Raw genomic sequence first — 14450 nt, 5'->3', positions numbered from 1 at the left:
TTTTAGTGATGTTGCTGTGTTTTTTGACCATGACCTTTGAGTTAGAATCTGTGTGGTTCCTTATAGCTACATTGCATTTCTTGGGTTATATTTTTTTCCGAAGAACCAGTATGCATTTCTTGGGTTATATTTTTTCCGAAGAACCAGTATGAAAATTCAGTGAGGGTAGAAGCCATGACTCTGTTCATCTGTGGCTCTCCATAGCCTGGGATATACAGTGTCCTCAACACATACTTGTCTGGATGATAGGATGCGTGACAAATAAAGGGAGACTTCTGCTGGGTAGACAGTAGATGTAATGAAGACAATTATTGAGTACTTGCTGAATGCTCAGTATCATAATGTGCTATACGGGTATAAAATACAGGGTTCTGCTCATCATTTTAGACTGAGGAGGGGAAAAATAAGGCACAGTAACAGAATATACCTTATCCACAGTGGTTAACCTGAAGGAAAAGCCATTTCTCTTGATGTCAAGAACAGACTGATGGAAAGATTCTCCAGGTGATTTTTGTATAAGAACTTTGCTTTGTGAAACAGATGTATTTATGAAGAGTTATGTTAGTTAATAATATATGTCATGATGAAGGGCAAATTACTGTATAAAACAATTCTTATTGAAGAATTATTTATAAAATGGGTGATGGTGATTTATTCTCTATGTAACTGAATATTTCATCTTTCATAAAAATATAAAATGTAGGATAGTATTACAAAAGACATACAAATATTACTTAGATAAAATTAAAGATTTCTTTTATGTTGCCATACAATGCCTTCCATCATGGAAGGCGTCTTTTTTTAAGTTTATTTGCATATTTTGACAGAGACAGTGTGAGTGACGGAGGGGCAGCTAGAGAGGAGAGAAAATCCCAAGAACGTCCTACACGGGACCCAAACCCACAAAACTGTGAGATCATGACCTGAACTGAAACCAAGAGTCAGATACTTAACCGACTGAGCCCCATTATGGCATTTTTATAGATGGCTATCAAGATCCCATCTTGCTTTACATGTAGAATGCAAATTTTATCACATGAGGCAAATCACACAAAAATCACCATAATTTCTTCAGTCTGCTCTAAAGTGGGCTTATTTGTTTTTACCATGAGCATCTTGAACTAAAGTCAGGTTGGGTCCACCCATCTATGTATGAAGTATATATACAAAATATCCTATACTGTGCTTTATATAGATAGAGAGAGTCTATATGCATATGTATGTCTGGCTCTATCCTCTCTATCTCTGTCTGTGTAACTTTACCTATATATCTCCATCTCTATCTAAAATTCTCTAGAGAGATTCCCGAACGTAGAACCAATTTTTCAAGAAAGACTGAGGCAATAATGAAAACTATGCTTAATTTATTATTGATGAAGGAATAAGGATATGTGAATACTTTTAGTATAAAATTGGAGTTTCTCTGGTTCTGTCCATCCATGCCCATAAGGAAATGGTTTTGACCACTTCCTGATAGGATACTTGGCAGGTGCTTAAGAAAGACTCATGGAAACCATCAAATATTCACCTTCCAAATACCCAGGATTCTTTGTGTATCATACTCTGTTCTATCCATAGGACATATGCTGTGATGCCTACATTTGGCTTTAGGGCTCTTATCACATAAATGAGTGAGTGTTTATAGAGTTGTAGAAAGAGTACTTGCTACATTGTAAATGTTTAATCGGTAGTATTAAATTAAACAATAAGTAAAAGTAATACTTCAGAAAGGATAGAGTACTATGGTATAGTAGCATGGGGGGAGCAGTTAGAAAATTCATTGGTGTTTCAGTTAGAGGGCACTAGGAAGAAACAGATCAGTAGGTGGTGAATCAAGATTGTAGAATATAAGCCAAAGAGGTGACTATCACGAACCATGAAGAGACTGGGACGTTACCCTATCTTCAAACCCACAGCTTAGTCACAATTTCATGGACATTGATGAATGGCCTTCTGGACTCCGTGTTCCTGTTTAGAGAATTTGTGGTTAGCTTGAACCATTCTTTTGACACGATTCCAATGAAACTGCAGATTGAAAGCCATTGAAAGATTTGGTTCAGCCACATTAAGCCTGGAGCACAGCATGAAATCCTGATGACATCTGTAGCGATGTTTTACAGCATCTCTCATAGTTCCGGTGGGTGTATGAGGGCCAGAGATGCAGCAGCCCCCACTTGTTTTGTGTGTGGAAGATTTAAAAAATTCCTCTTACTGGCTTCAAGATTTGAAGCACAGAAAATCTACTTTGACTTTTGCTTATCATTTTGGCTTTGACTCCATTTCAAGTTGATAGAGATATCTATAGTATATTTAAATCCATGTCCTTTCTCTTTATATTTTGCCATCATCATCATCATCATCTCTCTCTCTTTGGAGTAGAAAGAGTTAATAAAGTGTGATGTCATTGCATCATCTTGATCAATCAATGTGATTTAGGGCTGTGATATTAGGCCAGTATCATCTTCTCTGATATCATTTTATAATGCACATCAGTTCTTTCAATTGGCAGTCCTGGTCTGTGCACATTGTAGCTGCTGGATCAGCTGAGGAGTCCTAGTGGTAGGAAAGTTGTGCTAAGGTAGTCATTTTGATGTTAACATCCAGCTGTAGAGGATTAAGCATGTGTGTGCTTTAAGACATTATCTCAAGAAAAAATATATTATTACTACATTTCCTCCCACAATTGGAAAGTTGAGCTGTTTTTTTTTGTTTGTTTGTTTGTTTTTAATGACTTCAAAATGGAGCATCAACCATATATATTAGGTTAAATGTTAGGTTACAGTTAGAACAATTCTTCTTGGGGAATGATCTAGAAAACAGATGGTTGTTAGTGCTACCCTGCGGCCAGAGAAGGGATAAAGTAATCTTTTGAAGTGTCTCCCTGTCTTAATAGGCTAGGTATGAGATGAAGGCAGAATATTGATTCTGTTTAGCACTCAGAGTAGATGCAGCTTTATTGATTCCGTTATCCCTTTACAGGAGAGTCTTACCAATTAACACTCAGCACCTAGTATAGCTCACAGCTCAACAGTGAAGGCTAAGTTCTGTGTAAGACAGTTGTGTCATCATTTTGAAAAAGTTGGGGTCTGCATCAATTATGCTTAAAGCACCTTTGGCCTTAGTCCATCTCTTACTTCTAGAATTTACTCTATTATTATTTTACTTAAGTTTCAAAGTTCCTGTTTGCTGAATTTCATTTAAAAAAAAATAAACATTTAATACAGCTGCAGTATGTTGGTGACCTGTACTTGGTTTTATGATTATAGTGACATGTTTAACTACACATGGCATATTCACATCTTCTATTTCTAAAGTAGACATCAGTCATTTACCACAGATTCTTTATTGCCTCCAAGAGACATTCTTAGCAACAATGTTGTCAAGGAAACACACTGAAACTGTTACATAAAAGAATGTCTCCTTGAGGAAAATCTTTCAAAATGATATTTCTGTGTTTTCCCAGATTGTGTGAAATTATAATTTATAAGCAATTCAACTTAAGCAAATAAATTACAAGCAGTCTGTGTAATGGTATAGTTCTGGACATATCTGCTAAATGCAGACATTTTTGAATTTGACGTTTAAATAACTAGATATCACTAATACAGTGCAAAGGCCTAATCAGGAATGTATTTTAAAAATGATATGATTTCTTATTCTCCTGTTAAACATATTAAAATCTTCAATATGTAAATGATATAAGTTCTTAGAAGAATTAATAGATAATAATGTTCCATATTTCCATGTTGGTAGAGCATCTGAGGGCAAGAAGAAAAGACCCTGAATGACCTTGAAAGTATAAATTTCAAAGACCTTAGGAACTTAGTAAGAAGTACCGTTAAGTAGCAGGTGCCTGTTGTTAATGTGTTCAAGCAACCATGTTAGAAAATAATAGTTACAGACCGGAATGGTCACAGACTTCTATCCTTAGCTCTTGCTGTCTTTTTAAAATTTATCTTTTAGAATTTAAGACTGTAACCTTAAGAACTGGGAGGAAGATATCCTAGATTATATACATCACATGTGTTTTGCTGGAAAGTATGTATTGATCTGCATTATGTAATAGAATATTTGACTTTGAGGGGACTGAAGAGATCCTTCAGCAGACGAGGAAATGTTCCAAGAAAGGCTAAGAAACTTGCCTAAAGTTACTTAGGAACAAAGCCAGAAATAGAACCTAGCTTCCTGATTCTTAGTTCAATGCTATTTCCATGATATTGTTGGCTTAAGGAACTTGGGTTACTGCTTTTCTATGATTTTTTTCCCCCAGCCATTAGCACCACTGATCTTCAACTGAAATGTCAATTCCACATAGCATTTTGGATGTTATTTAAGTCACTCCTTGTGGGATGAAAGGGGAAAAAAATGTAAGAAGTAAAAAAAGATTTTTTAAAAAGAAATGTATAGGAATTCTCAGTAGGCCTTTATAACACATCAGGAATTAAAAGGCTTTCAAGTATAAAGGAAATATAATAGTCCAGGTAGATTTTGGTAGTCAAAATTATGAAAAGGATAAGCTTTGGCTGGAGGCAAAGTGAAAATAAGATGATATTGTTATGTGGCTGGCCGCTGAGTGTGTCAGCGTCTTGGCTGCACATGACGAGTAGACTCACATATGAGTATCTGTGACTGGTAGAAGACTATTTACACTCTCACCTTTCTCAAGGTACTCAAGAAGTTGATTGCTTCTTATCAATGGCCAATTTTGGTGAATAATCTAATACACTTAAAAACTGTGTGTTTTTTTCTCTATCTTTAAAATTTTTTTTATTGCTTTTAGGTTTTAGCGAATTTACTAGTATGTGCCCACATGGGAGGTTCTTTGTAATTGTCCTGCTTAGTGTTCAGAATGCTTTCATCAGTTTTGACACGTCTCAGCCAATATGTCTTCAAATATTCAAATTTTCTGGACTGTAGCTTGGCTATTTGTTCTCACTTCTCTTGCAGGTCACTCATTCTCTCAGTAGCCATGGTTAGTACTGGTGCATCTGGTACACTGATTCCAAAATTTCCACTTGGTTTATTTTTGTTATGCTTTAGGTATTTGCCCCATCCTTTTTACTTGATTGCATTAGGCATATTTATCTTAATGCTCTTGTCTCAGGATCCCCTGAGACATTATTTCTATAATCTATGTTGAATATACTTTTAGGATTATGATAATGTTATCTTTTACAAAAGAGAATTCTCATTTGTTTCTGGCAGGTGGTTAGGGACACCAGCAATCCGAGGTCACTTTAATACAAACAGGGGTTCAAAATAATTAAACACTGGCCTTCAGTCCTTTATGAAATTGCCTTATTTCTAGTTATTTCTAGAGTATCAACAGTCCCAGCCCAATGTCTGGATGATTTGTTGATTCTTGATTTTTAATTTTTTGTTCTCTTAGCCTCATGAATGTCCTGAAAGTTGGGCTCAGCACTCAGGTTTTTCTGTTAAAATGGACACAGGGGCTTTAGGGCACTCAGTCCTCCAAGTCCAAGTCCTCCGTCTGGGTCACTTCTTATCCTAGATCTTGTCCTCCTCAGTCTTCACTGCCCTAGGAGTTCTCTGATGCTGGTAACAGATTTTGTTTTATTTTGTCTAAAGTTTTTCTTTGTTTCAAGAAGAAAACTGGTTCAGATGATCTCGTCTTCCATTACTAGAAGTGAACTTCCCATGTTTCAGCTTTGAAATTTGCCCCATTTTTACGTACTTGTAAAGTTCTCAATTCTTTAATATCAAAGCTTCTGGAGAATGAAGCTACTGTGCGTATCTTTTTTTCCTTTTTGCTAGCAATACTGAGCTATGACACAGCAAAAAATGTTTTAACAATAATTTTAATATGTTTCTTTCAAGATTTATAGGTAGAAATTCAGTCGAATCTCTTAGGGGAGTGGAAAATATAGTATACTTTGTTTTTTCCATGATTCACTTAATACCAGAATTGTTTCAGATGTTATAACATTTGTTTCTTCCAGAAATTCAAGTAATATAATTTTAATTTCCTTATTAATATTTTTCTATTGCTAACATACTGATTTTTTTAAGTTCATTTATTTATTTTTGAGAAAGGGAGAGAGCAAGCATGTGTGCATGCAGGAGTAGGGAAGGGGGCAGAGTCAGAGAGAGAGGGAACAGGCTTTGTGCTGTCAGCGGGAGCCCCAAGCAGGGCTCCGTCTCATGAACCCATGAGATGTGACCAGAGCCTAATTTGAGAGTTGGATGCTCACCCAACGGAGCCACTCAGGCACCCTGCTAACAGTCTGTTGAAGGTTAACGACAAGCTGTTTAAGACTCAACTTTTACATAATTAAAAAGTCTCATTTCTAGTTTTCAGAAGATTACAAATGAAAGGAAAAACTATCTGTTATAATAAATAATTTGATATTGTATAGGGACATTATGAATACATACATAGGTATATATACTTTTATACTTTAGATTCACAAAATTGAATTACTCAGAATCCTTGGTTCATAGGACACTTTTATCATTGACTTATATAGTCCTCATAAGTAAGTTAGTTATTTATAGCAAATTAACATCCATAAAGTCACTGTTTGACCTGAAAGACAGAACATTAACATCGATATATTTGTTACTCTCCTGTCCTTTCTCTCTTTCCTCTTGGTGTAACCCTGTGCAATGTACTGCTTTATTTTAATTGTTTTTCTAGAGCCTTGACTCTTGAAAGTAGCTGTGCATTTTTCTCCGGGACTCGTTTCACTCAGTATTATACTATTAATATTCTTAATTTTGCATGAGCTGGAATTCACTTGGTTTTGCTAATGCGTAATATTCTATTGTGAGTTTACCACAATTTATACATTCACCTTTGTGAACATTTGATGTTTTATGTTTTATAATGTAATGAGCAGTTCTGCTCTGAAAATTTTTGACATCTTACCTTGTGTATATTTATAAGGTCTTCACTACTTATATTAATAGTAGATTTTCTGGACTTATTACATGGAAGTATTCATCTTCTAAAAATATGATTGTGTTTGGCCAGCCTGTTGTTGTGGGCTGGTTAGGTGCGGGTTCCCCTGGGTCCCAAGTATACTCTTGTTGGGTCACTGGCCTGAGTGGCGGGACTGTTGCTGGACCATGGCGGAGCAGGGCGGGAGCCAGGGCACAGAGCCGTTTCGAGGACAGCAGTCATGTCCAAGGCCAGCAGGCCTGTACTGGTGGTACGAGCAGATGTGGCTCGTCCTGGGTACCTTAGCAGTGGGCTGATGGCGGGGCTGTGGACCAGTGGGACTAGACCTGAGTCTACGGGGGATGGAGCTGTTTCTGGTCTTCAGCCCGGATTCTGCCATTCAGTGGCCCTGCCCCTGGTGTGTGGGGCTGCCTCTCAGAGGGATTCTCTGCATTTTTGGGCTTTATCAGAGTTACACAACCTCTTACTTGGTCCCAAGGCTCCCGGAAAGGTACTCTATGGAATAGCTGCCAAACACTTGTGCTGTCAGAGGGGGTGTGTGTGGGCGGGGGGCTTCCTGTTCTGCCACACTGCCCACGTCACTCCATGAGAAATCTTACTGATTCCCATTCCCTTTAATATGTGCTACGTTGGATTTCTTGATTTTTGCTTATTGAGTGGATATAAAATGATACCTTACTGTCACTTAGATTTGCGGTCTGTGATAATTAATGACATTGAGAAACTCTCCAACTCATTGGCCATATCTGTTTCTTCTTTGGAATCCCCGTCCGGGGCCTGTGTCTAACTTCTCCCGTTGGGTGATGTACCCTTTCCTCATTGCTGTGTCGGACATCTAATATGTATCCTTAACACTAACCATTGAGATTTTTGTTTGCGATTTTTTTTTTTACCAGTGTTTCATCCAATGTTTTCACTTTCTTAAAATATCATTTCATAAAACTTCTTATTTTAAGATAATCCTTCCAGGATGTGGAATTTATTTTTATGAAGGAATGATTCGTCTAGGCCCCTGGTTGAAAATCGCCTTTCCCTTGGATATTAGAGAGTTGTGAAAGACCAGTACCTCTTCCTCTCCAACATTCGCTTCTACTCTGATGTCTCCAGAAATGGGTACAAACTGACCATAAATCTCAAATCTTATTGCTGAGCCATTTGAATCAAAGGCTGACGTTTTGGGTATCTCAGATCCGTTGCTTATTCCTATCCAAGAAGAGGAGAACTTTTACTCTTTGCTAAGTCTCACTTTAAAACAGGCAGAGCTTTAGCAAATAGGCTTAATAGGCGTTGGTGCGTGGAATACTTGTGCTGCTTTGATTGTATTTTCCAGCCACGTCTAGAGATGGTTTGCAGAGGCAGCTAAGTCCATGTGGGCTACAAATAGCTAGCGTGAACTTTATGCCTGGCATACAAATGCTGGGCTCGATCCGTTGCCTCCAGGTCCATTCCTGTTTACGTGAACTGCACTGAGCACCAAGACGAGGCAGCGTGCAGCAGCTGACCGCTGAGGGTCACGTGGGCTGGGCACTGAGTGCTTTCTACTCCATCCCACTCACGGGCTCCTATGGGCTCTGAAAGTGCTAATTATAATCACTCTGCCATTGGCTTTTTATTTCAGAGACCTAGATTCTGGTTTTAGCCTAAGAAGGTTGGAGAAATTTACTAAAGAACAAAAAATGGATAATCTTAGTATATAGTGAACAGTGCAAAAAGGTAAAATTACTGTGAGTCCCATCTAAAGAAGGAATTAAGATAGGTTGTACCTTATACACTTGCCTTGTGGAATGGTTTTATTTGTGATTCAAGAAGAGTGTCTCTTTTGAAAATAGGCTTTGGTTTTATTATTGGAACAGGAATTTGGGGGAAGAATGAAAGAAAAGAAAAATAAAGTAGAACAGACAAACTATAGTGGAGGCAGAGAGAAGAGACATGTTCTTAGGAGAATGAAATCTTAGAGGTCTGACTAACTAGATATGACAAATTAAAGAAAACAAGTACGCATTTAATTGCTTTGGATTTGAGGCCAGAAAAGGGATTTTTTTTTCAGTTATTCTGGGGCTGGAGAGGACGGCTGGGGCATAAAGAAGTGCATGGAGCATAGTATCAGGATTGCAGAGAGTAAACTGCAGTTGTTATGCTGAAGGACCCAAGATCTAACAAACTCTTGGAAAATGTCCTCTTAAAGTTGTAAACAGGGAGCCTTTCATGAGGACTAACCATATACGTACAGAATACTTGGGCAGATTTGAAAGGGAACAATGGAAAACAATCAGCCTTTATTAAAAAGAATTACTTACTTTCACTGGGAATAGACATATTGCCTCTCTCACTAGGGAATGAAACTTAGGAAATAGGGCTTGGAGGGAAGGTGCATGGGAGATGATGCACAGCAGAAAGGGAAGGTGGTGGTAGACCTAGTGTGGCCTGGGTTGGACACTTGTATGATGGGTCCGTAATTGAGATGATTTTGCTCAGGTGGTGAAGGTTCACAAGATTTGTTCAAACAGTGGATGCTTTTGGTAGGACAGAACTCAATGACTGTATGTCTTTCATGATAGGGCACCTTCCAAGACAAGACCTGAAGAAAACTGTGTCAGAAAAGCAGATATTGGACTTAAGAAATGAAAAGAAGCAGATACTCAGATGTTGTGAATAGCCATACATGTGGTAGAGAAGGAAAGGAATGCATTCAAGAAGCAAGTTGAACAGTTTTAAACACAATATCAGAGCCTTCTTCCTTGTTGCAGAAAAATATGTGGCAGAAAGAAATGTTGCTCAAAGTCTAGAACTTTTCAAAAGCAAATGAAAAAGGCAGGACCTGTAGAGGGTGACTTTCCAGCAGAAACGGAATGGGAAGTACTACGAAAACCTCCCCTAACAGGGAAGTCTCCTAGGCCCAGGACATTTCAGACCAGCTGGCAGGGGTCCTATAGAATGGGTCTGCCTCCCGGACCACTCTAACTGCAAATGCCATGGCGGGGTGGGTTTGGGGAGAGGAAGTGGAGACTCAAAAGGCAAATGAAATGAAAAAGCTCTTAATAGGTTGAATAGGATCGAAAGAACTTCAGTGAGGCCTGATGACAGGGTCCGGGACCACTGCAGACTTCACAACTTTTCCAGGAGTTTCTTTAATTGAGGATACCGGAGCAGACCTCAGTTTACTGGTTTTGGAACATGGGCAAGTGACTGATGAGTTATGAGTCTGGTGTAGGAGAAATTAACTCCTTCTGCATTCATTCTCCTTTTCTCACAAAGCACTGAGCCTCTCCTACAGTCTTTGGAAGCACCGTGCTGGTTTCTGGGAACATTCTTTATTATTTTTTCCTGGGGGTAATCACTTTGGAGCTTGGATTAAGTTGTTTTTTTAAGTGACACCAAAACTTCTATTTGTCCTATTAACTCTTTGTACTTTCTCATAGGCAAAAGAATTTAATTCCTAATATCTTGAAGGGACCATACTCATTACCATGGAACATGGCCAATTCCTAGTGAGTTTTGATGGACCCAAATTAGAAGGGGAAACAAAATAAGGAGTAAAATTTTAGCTTAAGGCACAACAGTACTTTGGAATTACTTAATGTAGTATTCTTACCTAATTCATATCTCTTATGGAAAAAAGCTACAGTAGCCACATTGGAGCGTTGGTTTGTATTTGGAGAAGAGCTTCATGAACAAGGAGAGAACTCACCCAAAGCTCATCTCTTTCCCTGAGTGATGCACCAAATCTTTCATCCATTATTTCCTTGATTGTTAAACCAACTAGGTGAAGATAACTGAAAATAGAAGAGTGTGTATACATGTGTGGGATACTTATTCCCTACCACTAATCTTTCCATAAAGGGAAAACAATATGTATGCCAATTCCCAGGAGGGAAGCTATGGGCAGATCTCTTTCCCTACACCTTTACCCTTGACCAGGGCCCAAGTGATGACTTCTGGAGTTGATGAATTTGGGAGAAGGTACTGAACCTTGTCAGTTTGGCTCTTTTTGCATTTTCCTGTTTTGGGAGTCAGCCTGAAACACACAGTGATGGAAGTTTGTCAGGGTACCTTCTGTCCTTGGAGCAGAGAGAGAGGTCTGCAGCTTTGGATGAAGTCAAGCTCAGATGAAGTGGACTGTATTAGGAGGCACATTTGGCCACTGATTCAAATCGTGTTCTTCATTTCAATGTTATCAGTAATACAGTTAAATTTATATATTCATTCCCCAGACTCCCTCATCTGTGTTTCAACTCAGGGAGGCTGCAAAGGGTGATTGTCATCCTAAGACCCCAGCAGATACAGAGAAATACCAACCGATGCAGGAGGAACAGTAGATGTGATAGCCGTCCAGTGAGTAGGGAATGCCTTTCATCGGGCTTCAGAAGGCTTTCGGAGATAAGAAAATTTGGGTCGTCAAAGGCAGAATAAAAATGGTGACCTATGTCGTATCTCCTCTCTCTGTTGCAGGGATTATGATTTCAAATGCCTGTAAGGGCCAGGTAGGTGAAATGAACGAGTAAGAGATCAGTGTGCTCATTGTAGGGGTGGTGGCGATATTTGGAGAATTGGGGGATGATGTGAACTGGAGAACATCTACCCTCTCTTCCAAGTGGAAGTTGTTACATGTACCAGAAGGCTTTAGCTATGGAAGAATGATCAGATCTTATTTTTAAGAGAAAGCAGACTTATTATATTTCTATAGAAGATTTCACAATTTTTAAATGTTGGCTTTAATTGAGGGGGGAAAAGCTTTCCATCTTAGTTAAAACAGGTCTATAGACAGGATGTGGTTTGTGCACTGTTGTAATGGAACTACTATTTTTTCTCAGCATGTTGGGGACCTGCCCCCCCAGTGCACTTAGATATGAGTTTCTTCATCAGGAATTTACTTTATCCCAATTGGCTAAGGCAGTTCACTTTCCTGTCTGTTTGCTGTATTTAAACTTCTGCTCTACCTCTTTTATTACCACTGATTTAAGAATGTATCATATACTGCCCTACACCAAATGTAGAGTTTATGACTCCAGTGTTCATGGGACTTGATTAGATCCAAAGAAGCACATATGGTGAAATGTGCCATCTCAAAATTTTGTCAATTATGCCAGTGTACTTGTGCCAAGGAAAGTGATTTCTCCCTCCTAAAGACATATGAGCCAGAAAGAAGTTCTTTGATTTCTTGTTTTATGTGACATTCTGTCTGCAATTAGCAGGCTTCCAGATGTTCATGAATTTTATATTCAACTTATGTAGTCATTTATGTTTCCCACCAGAAAGCAGAGTGGTTTATGTTCCAGAAACTCAATCAAAAAACATTTCTTCTAACTTGAACTTGAAACGACAAAATATTTCATGGTGTAACTTCTAATTATAAATGTTCTGTGAGATTAGAGGACTTTTATTTTTATCTGGATAGTTTGAATTATTTTATCCACACTCATTGAACAAACATTTGAAAATATTTCCTTCAGCTTGGAGCTGCTTGGATCTTCTTCTTCTTCTTCTTTTTTTTTTCATTGATAGGATTCTGCTGCTTGACTCCAAAAACTGTATTTGAAATTTTTAATCTCATTTCAAAAATCACATTTGTTCTGTGTTCTAATCGTATATTCTGCTTTTCGTAGGCTGTGAGATTCTTGAGAGGTCTTTGCAACACTTAGCATAGGACTTTCTTCTAGGTGTTCAAGGTGCTCAAGAAACTTGCTTTATTAGTACTAAATCATTCTCTCTTGAAATTCAGAAAACAGTTATCTGTAGATCATTTATTTAAGTGAGTTCCCTTTTAAAGATCCCTGGTCACCATTACCCTAGTTAAAACATGGAGGCGTTTCTGACCTTACCTGTGGAACCGTCCTCAGTTACCACACTTGTCCTGTGCAGGAATCAGTTTAGCGTGGTGTCAGGCTGGATTAAGGTTGGGAAGCAGATTTACCACACTCCTTTGAGACAAAGCAAGTTTCTTCTTTTTAAAAAAAATTTTTAGTGTTTATTTTTTACTTTTGAGAGAAAGAGCCAGAGAGAGAGAGCGAGCGAGCGAGCGAGCAGGAGAGGGGCAGAGAGGGAGGGACAGAGAGAGAGAGAGAGAGGGACAGAAGGAGAATTCCCAAGCAGGCTCCATGGTGCCAGCATCGAGACAGATGCGGGGCTCGAACTCACAAACGGTGAGATCATGACCTGAGCTGAAACCAAGAGTTGGATGCTTGGCCAACTGAGCCCCCAGGTGCCCCCAAAGCAAGTTCCGTCTGAAATTGGTTTTTGTTTACATGGGTAGCAATTTTAGGAGACCGGAAATAAAAAATTGTGTGTGTATAACTTTGTTAAGGTTCAAATGCATAAAATCATAACTTCGGGGGGTATCATAGTGATAGTTTTAATTTTTTTTTTCTACTGTGATTTGACAGTAGTCTTTGCAAAGAGTACTGACCTTCAGGTGATGAGGATCAGTCTTCTAAAAACAGGCTGTTTCTTTTGAAGAGCAGAATGAGCAAATTTTTCCTTATATCAAATAAAATCTACCATTTTCCACTTTTGTTCCTTAGTTTTAGTTCTTCCATTTCTCCACACATACTTTCAATATGTTACCTTGGTCTTTCTCTTCCTCCCATCTTTCATCCCCAACCCTCCCTGCCCCGCCCCCCTTCTTCTTTTTTCTTCCTCACAAACCGCTTGATTGAGGTGTAATTTATATACCGCGAAGCTCTTCCATCAGTGTGCACTATAGTGACTTTGGGTACGCTCATTGGAGTTGGGTAATCACCATCCCAGTCTGGCCTTAGAATATTTCTATCACCCCTGAAAGTTCCTGTGCTTGTTTGTAGTCGGCCCCCAGCCCTGGGGCAATCACTGATATGCTGCTTTCTGTATACAGATTTGCCTTTTAAAGGGTTTCATCTAAATAGTACCATGCAATATGAAGTCCTGTGTGTCTGCCTTCTTTACATTAGCATAGTGGTTTGAGGTTCATTATGTTGTAGAATGTATCAGCAGCTTCTTTGTATTTTTTTAATTATTTAAAGAAATGTTTGTTTATTTATTTTGAGAGAGAGAGAATACAAGCTGGGAAGGGACAGAGAGAGAGAGGGAGAGAGAGAATCCCAAGCAAGCTCTGTACTGTTAGTGCAGAGTCTGACCTGGGGCTTGATCCTCTGGACCCTGAGATCATGGCCTGAGCTGAAATCAAGAGTTGGACCCTCAACTGACCAAGCCACCAGTTGCCCCTGTAGTTTTTTTTTTTTTTTTTTTAATGCTGACTAGTATTCTGTTGTGTAGCTGTTTCACATTCGTTTGATCAGTTCACTTAATGATGGGCATTTGTATTACTTCCAGTGTTTGGTTATTTTGAGTAATAGTTCTTTAAATATTTTTTTTAATGTTTATTTTTTTTAGAGAGAGAGAGAACAAGTGAGCAAGTGAGCATGGCAGCATGTGCAAGCAGGGGAGCAGGGGAGAGGGAGAGAGAGAGGGAGACACAGAATCTGAAGCAGGCTCCAGGTTCTGCATGGTCAGCACAGAGCCTGATGCGGGGCTCGAACTCACGAATGGTGAAATC

The 14450-nt window shown here is 38.8% G+C and overlaps 1 long non-coding RNA gene across 4 annotated transcripts in view; it reads left to right on the top strand.

The window, feature by feature from the left end:
• Nucleotides 1-14450, top strand: part of LOC115294396 — a 117454-nt gene that overhangs the window by 61981 nt on the left and 41023 nt on the right. For all 4 annotated transcript variants that reach the window (XR_003909869.1, XR_003909868.1, XR_003909867.1 and 1 more), the window contains exon 5: nt 439-504. This is a non-coding gene — a long non-coding RNA (uncharacterized LOC115294396). The remainder of the gene's footprint in view (nt 1-438; nt 505-14450) is intronic.

Source organism: Suricata suricatta, chromosome 6 (assembly GCF_006229205.1).
Source record: "Suricata suricatta isolate VVHF042 chromosome 6, meerkat_22Aug2017_6uvM2_HiC, whole genome shotgun sequence".
NCBI lineage: Eukaryota > Metazoa > Chordata > Mammalia > Carnivora > Herpestidae > Suricata > Suricata suricatta.
This window is presented reverse-complemented; position numbering and strand designations above follow the sequence as displayed.